At 43.2% G+C, this 7,500-nt stretch overlaps 3 non-coding genes and 1 pseudogene across 3 annotated transcripts; 3 read left to right on the plus strand and 1 right to left on the minus strand.

Annotated features, from left to right (window-relative positions):
* Positions 1-7,500, minus strand: part of LOC123499350 — a 262,752-nt pseudogene that overhangs the window by 80,229 nt on the left and 175,023 nt on the right.
* Trnastop-uca lies at positions 946-1,032 on the plus strand. The gene has a single exon. It is a non-coding gene; the product is annotated as a tRNA-Sec (tRNA).
* Trnastop-uca lies at positions 2,366-2,452 on the plus strand. The gene has a single exon. It is a non-coding gene; the product is annotated as a tRNA-Sec (tRNA).
* Trnastop-uca lies at positions 3,784-3,870 on the plus strand. Its single transcript has one exon. It is a non-coding gene; the product is annotated as a tRNA-Sec (tRNA).

The following is a 7,500-nucleotide window of genomic DNA, read 5'->3' on the forward strand; positions in this document are numbered from 1 at the left end:
AGAGAGAGAGAGAGAAAGGAAAAAAGAAATAAGAGAAGGGAGACACGGTGATGAAGAAGGGAAGGAAGAAAAAGTGTGGTCCAGGAGTCACTTTACCTGTCTAATAAGATTCATTAATCGCACCTGATGACGCGTGGATCAGCGGGGGAGATTTAGGAGAGAGAGAGAGAGAGAGAGAGAGAGAGAGAGAGAGAGAGAGAGAGAGAGAGAGAGAGAGAGAGAGAGAGAGAGCTATGTCAAATAATAAATAATAGATTCACATCAGTAATCCCTTCTTTTGCTCTCTCTCTCTCACACACACACACACACAATATTAAATGCACAAATCATTCTTGCATCGAATAACGGGAATGGAAAATGGAAAAAAGGGAAGCAATGATATTAATTCACAAACCAAAAAGGCGAGGATTAGATCTGCGTCAGAGAGAGAGAGAGAGAGAGAGAGAGAGAGAGAGAGAGAGAGAGAGAGAGAGAGAGAGAGAGAGAGAGAGAGAGGCATATATAACATTCTCCTTCTCCTCCTCTCCTCTCCTCTTCTTCTTCCTCTTCTTCCTCCTCCTCCCTCTCCTCCTCCTCCTCCTCTTCCTCCTCCTACTCGTCCTCCTCCTCGTCGTTCTCCTCCTCCTCGTCCTCCTTCTCCTCCTTCTTCCTCCGCGTACGGTTGCGAATATTAATATGTGAATTTGATTATTAGTATTTACAATATTACACAACATCCTCCTCCTCCTCTTCTTATACTTTTTTTTTTTCTTCTTCTTCTTCTTCTTCTTCTTCTTCTTCTTCTTCTTCCTCCTCCTCCTCCTCCACCTCCTCCTCCTCCACCCTACCAGTGTTGTGCTTCAAGGCCAGTCATCAAATTAGCACCAGGGAGCCCTGTGTGCTAGAAGGAAAGCCACACATTTCCAAGAGGTGATTACAAGTTCCCCCGAGGCGCAAAGTTTTACTGCCCAGTTGATCCTCGGTGGTCCGGGGTGCAGGCTTCAAACCTGTAGCTGATTAGCGTCAGAGTGGTTCAACTCCACCTGCTGGGCGTGCCAGGGTGTGGCCGTGGCCGCACTGAGGTTAGGCAGCTATGTGAGGGGCGTGACAGTGTGGGCGTGTGGTTAGGGTGTTCTTTTAGCAGAAAAATATGAAAAAAGTGAGGAATGTTTTGTGGCATGGAGTCCTTCTCCCTCTCTTTGAACCGCATGCGTTCGAACCCCACGCAGGCAGAGCTATTTCAGTTGTGCACTCACCCCAGTTGTGAGATCCGTGTACCGGCCCTGCAGCTTCCTGACTCTTGTTTACTGTGATCTGAGAGCCAGTACAACATCACTTTATTCGTTTGACTCTTGACTGTCTGTCCTTTCTAGCCATTGTCTTTTGAGCGTACCTAGTACCTAGGTAACGAGAAGATAAAAAGAGAATAGAGGGTGATTGATTGATTTTTTTTTGTCTATTCTAAGGTCAAATGCATAAGATTAGTGACAATGTAGTAAGTATCACAGGCTGGAGAGTTATTCAAGACTCCACTACTAAAATATGTGTCTGAGACTTCCAAGTGTGTGTGTGTGTGTGTTTCACTGTTTGATCTGCTGCAGTCTCTGACGAGACAGCCAGACGTTACCCTACGGAACGAGCTCAGAGCTCATTATTTCCGATCTTCGGATAGGCCTGAGACCAGGCACACACCACACACTGGGACAAGAAGGTCACAACTCCTCAACTTACATCCCGTACCTACTCACTGCTAGGTGAACAGGGGCTACACGTGAAAGGAGACACACACAAATATCTCCACCTGGCCGGGGAATCAAACCCCGGTCCTCTGGCTTGTGAAGCCAGCGCTTTAACCACTGAGCTACCGGGCACGTGTGTGTGTGTGTGTGTGTGTGTGTGTGTGTGTGTGACTATAATAGCAAAATAACGACATCAATTGATTTCTTAGAACAATAGCACTGCATAGGTAGATTCACCAAGACAGACTTTTTATATAATAACCCAAGATGATATGAGGCAACATAGTGGTGTAACTTTGAATTTTTTAAAGCTTATGACAGTATGCCATTTGTTTTAATAACCCTTCATGAATCTACAGGGGAAAATAAACCAATAGTCATTAAGATGTTTGAACTACATGGGGATTAGGTTTATTGTCTTTTTTTCTCTTTATGAGTATTTTTGCCGCCACCCGTCTCCCCCAACCAACCTTTTAAAGTACAGTTTTTGGTACAAATTGACAAAGTGACTAATCATGAGGCACCCTACCAGTGTTGTGCTTCAAGGCCAGTCATCAAATTAGCACCAGGGAGCCCTGTGTGCTAGAAGGAAAGCCACACATTTCCAAGAGGTGATTACAAGTTCCCCCGAGGCGCAAAGCTTTACTGCCCAGCTGATCCTCGGCGGTCCGGGGTGCAGGCTTCAAACCTGTAGCTGATTAGCGTCAGAGTGGTTCAACTCCACCTGCTGGGCGTGCCAGGGTGTGGGCGTGGCCGCACTGAGGTTAGGCAGCTATGTGAGGGGCGTGACAGTGTGGGCGTGTGGTTAGGGTGTTCTTTTAGCAGAAAAATATGAAAAAAGTAAGGAATGTTTTGTGGCATGGAGTCCTTCTCCCTCTCTTTGAACCGCATGCGTTCGAACCCCACGCAGGCAGAGCTATTTCAGTTGTGCACTCACCCCAGTTGTGAGATCCGTGTACCGGCCCTGCAGCTTCCTGACTCTTGTTTACTGTGATCTGAGAGCCAGTACAACATCACTTTATTCGTTTGACTCTTGACTGTCTGTCCTTTCTAGCCATTGTCTTTTGAGCGTACCTAGTACCTAGGTAACGAGAAGATAAAGAGAATAGAGGGTGATTGATTGATTTTTTTTTTGTCTATTATTCTAAGGTCAAATGCATAATATTAGTGACAATGTAGTAAGTATCACAGGCTGGAGAGTTATTCAAGACTCCACCACTAAAATATGTGTCTGAGACTTCCAAGTGTGTGTGTGTGTGTGTTTCACTGTTTGATCTGCTGCAGTCTCTGACGAGACAGCCAGACGTTACCCTACGGAACGAGCTCAGAGCTCATTATTTCCGATCTTCGGATAGGCCTGAGACCAGGCACACACCGCACACTGGGACAAGAAGGTCACAACTCCTCGACTTACATCCCGTACCTACTCACTGCTAGGTGAACAGGGGCTACACGTGAAAGGAGACACACACAAATATCTCCACCTGGCCGGGGAATCGAACCCCGGTCCTCTGGCTTGTGAAGCCAGCGCTTTAACCACTGAGCTACCGGGCACGTGTGTGTGTGTGTGTGTGTGTGTGTGTGTGTGACTATAATAGCAAAATAACGACATCAATTGATTTCTTAGAACAATAGCACTGCATAGGTAGATTCACCAAGACAGACTTTTTATATAATAACCCAAGATGATATGAGGCAACATAGTGGTGTAACTTTGAATTTTTTAAAGCTTATGACAGTATGCCATTTGTTTTAATAACCCTTCATGAATCTACAGGGGAAAATAAACCAATAGTCATTAAGATGTTTGAACTACATGGGGATTAGGTTTATTGTCTTTTTTTCTCTTTATGAGTATTTTTGCCGCCACCCGTCTCCCCCAACCAACCTTTTAAAGTACAGTTTTTGGTACAAATTGACAAAGTGACTAATCATGAGGCACCCTACCAGTGTTGTGCTTCAAGGCCAGTCATCAAATTAGCACCAGGGAGCCCTGTGTGCTAGAAGGAAAGCCACACATTTCCAAGAGGTGATTACAAGTTCCCCCGAGGCGCAAAGCTTTACTGCCCAGCTGATCCTCGGCGGTCCGGGGTGCAGGCTTCAAACCTGTAGCTGATTAACGTCAGAGTGGTTCAACTCCACCTGCTGGGCGTGCCAGGGTGTGGGCGTGGCCGCACTGAGGTTAGGCAGCTATATGAGGGGCGTGACAGTGTGGGCGTGTGGTTAGGGTGTTCTTTTAGCAGGAAAATATGAAGAAAGTAAGGAATGTTTTGTGGCATGGAGTCCTTCTCCCTCTCTTTGAACCGCATGCGTTCGAACCCCACGCAGACAGAATTATTTCAGTTGTGCACTCACCTCAGTTGTGAGATCCGTGTACCGGCCCTGCAGCTTCCTGACTCTTGTTTACTGTGATCTGAGAGCCAGTACAACATCACTTTATTCGTTTGACTCTTGACTGTCTGTCCTTTCTAGCCATTGTCTTTTGAGCGTACCTAGTACATAGAGTTTTTAAAACATACGCCAGTGGTACAAAGAAGACTAAAGCGGCTAAACATGTTCACTTTCTTAATAACAGAAGGATAAGAGCGGATCTAATTGAGGTTTTTAAAATACTAAATGAATCTTATTAAGTAAATACCGAAAGATTGTTGTTAAGAAATCACACGGCACTCACAAGAAGTAACGGGAGAATATCAAATGGAAGAAGATGCAACACAGATGTAGGTCAAGAATTTTCATTGATAGAACCATTGATTACTAATTACCAGCATCGGTTGTAAGCACGAAAAATGTAGATATCAGAAATACAGACTATCCAATATATTAACATTTCAAAGAAACAAAATCATACCAAAGTCATAAATCTCACTTCCAATTATCTTTTCCGAGGAGTGGCAAAACATTAGCGCTAGTGTTAGTGTAGTGTTGCATATCACTTCTTTTCCTATGAAATTTCTACGTATCCATTTCTTACACGTTAAATGATAATCTTTTTGAAGTGTTTTCTACTGACACGTTGACGGAGGAAGGGATGGGCGAGGAGGGGGATTTTCCTGTTCTTCCACGGGTAAATCAATAGCAAGATTAAATAAGTGATCAGACAACCTCGATATAAACTGATATATCTCCTGACATATGTTCTTCTCAGGTATCCTCAAGAATTAATACATTTCCTTTAAACATGGTGAAATCAAAAGCTTATCGTCTTATCAACTCTCTCTCTCTCTCTCTCTCTCTCTCTCTCTCTCTGTGTGTGTGTGTGTGTGTGTGTGTGTGTGTGTGTGTGTGTGTGTGTGTGTGTGAGAGAGTTAATTTATCACGGCAATTTTTTCAAACCTGTCATGAAACACTCCACATGCAAACACAACTCCCTTCCACCCCTCCTCCACACTGCACACCCCTTCACCCCTTCACCCCTTCACGGCCCCCTTCACCAACCAGTCGTCACCTCACCCCCTCATCCACAACACACGCCCTATTCATGAGTGTGTGTGTGTGTGTGTGTGTGTGTGTGTGTGTGTGTGTGTGTGTGTGTGTGTGTGTGTGTGTGTGTGTGTGTGTGTAAACTACTGAAATATATGTACACTGTTTTTTCATTAATTAGATTTGGATAACGAGAAACGTCACAGGTCGACAGAATTTCGGTCGAGTCAAAATTTATCGTTCCCTTCCCACCCACCACCTCCATTCCACCTCTATTTCCTCCCCCATAAACCCCTACCCCCACCAGCACCCTCCCTGCCTCCCTACCTCCCTGTCTGGTGGTCCTCACATAATAGTGTTTGAATGTCTGTCTGCGGCGCCGCGAGTGGATAAATTACACTGACTTCTATAACCTAACACTACCACGGCACCAACAGAAGCTCTTACTCCAGCAACAGCCGCAGCAGCAATAACAACAATGATGATGATGATGATGATGATGATGATGATGATGAGAAGAAGAAGCAGAAGAAGAGAAGAAGTAAAAAAGAACAACTGCAAAAAATATCCATACCACCACTAACAACATTACAATCTCTATCACTACTACTACTACTACTACTACTACTACTACTACTACTACTACTACTACTACTACTACTACTACGACTACTACTACTACTACTATCTCCACTACAGCTATTGCTACTGCTATTTCACTACTACTACTACTACTACTACTACTACTACTACTACTACTACTATTATAACCACTACTAACGTTACTATTGCTGCTGCTACTACTTCTACAATTACTGGTACTAATATTACAACAATAGCAACAGCAACTATCACCACCACCACTACTACTACTACTACTACTACTACTACTACTACTACTTCTACCACTACAACTATTGCTGCTGCTGCTGCTGCTGTTGCTGTTGCTGCAGGTACACACTACAACAGCAAAATTCTTAGCATCACAAAATATCAGGTAGTGGCTACGTTTTCCACTCTCCTCTCACAACAACTCTTCTCATTTAGTCTTTCCTCACACCTTTCCCGCGCCTTTCTCTCATCTCCTCCTCTTCCTCCTCTTCCTCCCCCTCCTCCTCTACCTCCCCTTCCTCCTCCTCCTCCTCCTCGTCTTAGTTGGGAACTCTTGGGCCAAAATCAACTTTTATTCTGAGCGGGGAAAGTTTTGATAACATTGAGTCGCCTTCCTCTCATTACCCAGGGATCGATAACCGGGCTGGGGGAGGCTAGGGACATTAAATGAAAACTGATAGTGCTTGTAACTTTGCCGACGCTCAACGGATGCTGGCAGAGGCGGGCGGAACGAGGCTGCAGGGCCGGGACCAGGAGGAGCGGGAGGTGAAGGGAGAGAAATTTAGAGTAGTGGTGGTGCTGGTGGTGATGGTGGTGGAGTTGGTGGTGGTAGTAGTAGTAGTAGTAGTAGTAGTAGTAGTAGTAGTAGAATTGTGATAGGCGACTGCTGCTGCTCCATAATAATAATAATAATAATAATAATAATAATGATAATGATAATGATAATAATAATAATAATAATAATAATAATAATAATAATAATAACAATACTAATAATAATAACAATAATGATAAAGGAATAATAATAGTAATGATAATAATAATAATAATAATAATAATAATAATAATAATGATAATAATAAAAAATAATAATAATAATAATAATAATAATAACAATAATAACAATAATAACAAGTAGAAGAAGAAAAAAATAGAAAGAAGAAGAAGAACAAGAAGAAGAAGAACAAGAAGAAGAAAAGAACAAGAAGAACAAGAAAAAGAAGAAGAACAAGAAAAAGAAGAAGAAAAGGAAGAAAGGACAGCAATTTACGGAGGCTGACATCAATGAAAATATAACTCCACTACACATTAAAGTTTTCACAAGATGCAGACAACAACTGAATGTCAGAACGAAAAGTATCATTGCAACAAAAAACAGCAACAGAATATAAGACCTCCATATGACAAGGGCGACATGAAGAACACTGCGAGATTAACCATTGATGGGTGTTCATATTATTTGAATACCTGTAACTTCTTGGCAATAAAGCATTTGACCAAGGAATACTTCACACTTAGAATGACTTGTTTTTCATCTCTTGGAATACATGACCTACCTGTGTGTGTGTGAGAGAGAGAGAGAGAGAGAGAGAGAGAGAGAGAGAGAGAGAGAGAGAGAGAGAGAGAGAGAGAGAGAGAGAGAGAGAGAGAGAGAGAGAGAGAGAGAGATCTAAATAAATAGTCTTTGCAGGCATCAGGGGAATAAAGAGCAACGGAGGGAGGAGGAGGAGGAGGAGGAGGAGGAGGA

The sequence above is a fragment of the Portunus trituberculatus genome, chromosome 49 (genome assembly GCF_017591435.1).
Source record: "Portunus trituberculatus isolate SZX2019 chromosome 49, ASM1759143v1, whole genome shotgun sequence".
NCBI classification, from domain to species: Eukaryota; Metazoa; Arthropoda; class Malacostraca; order Decapoda; family Portunidae; genus Portunus; species Portunus trituberculatus.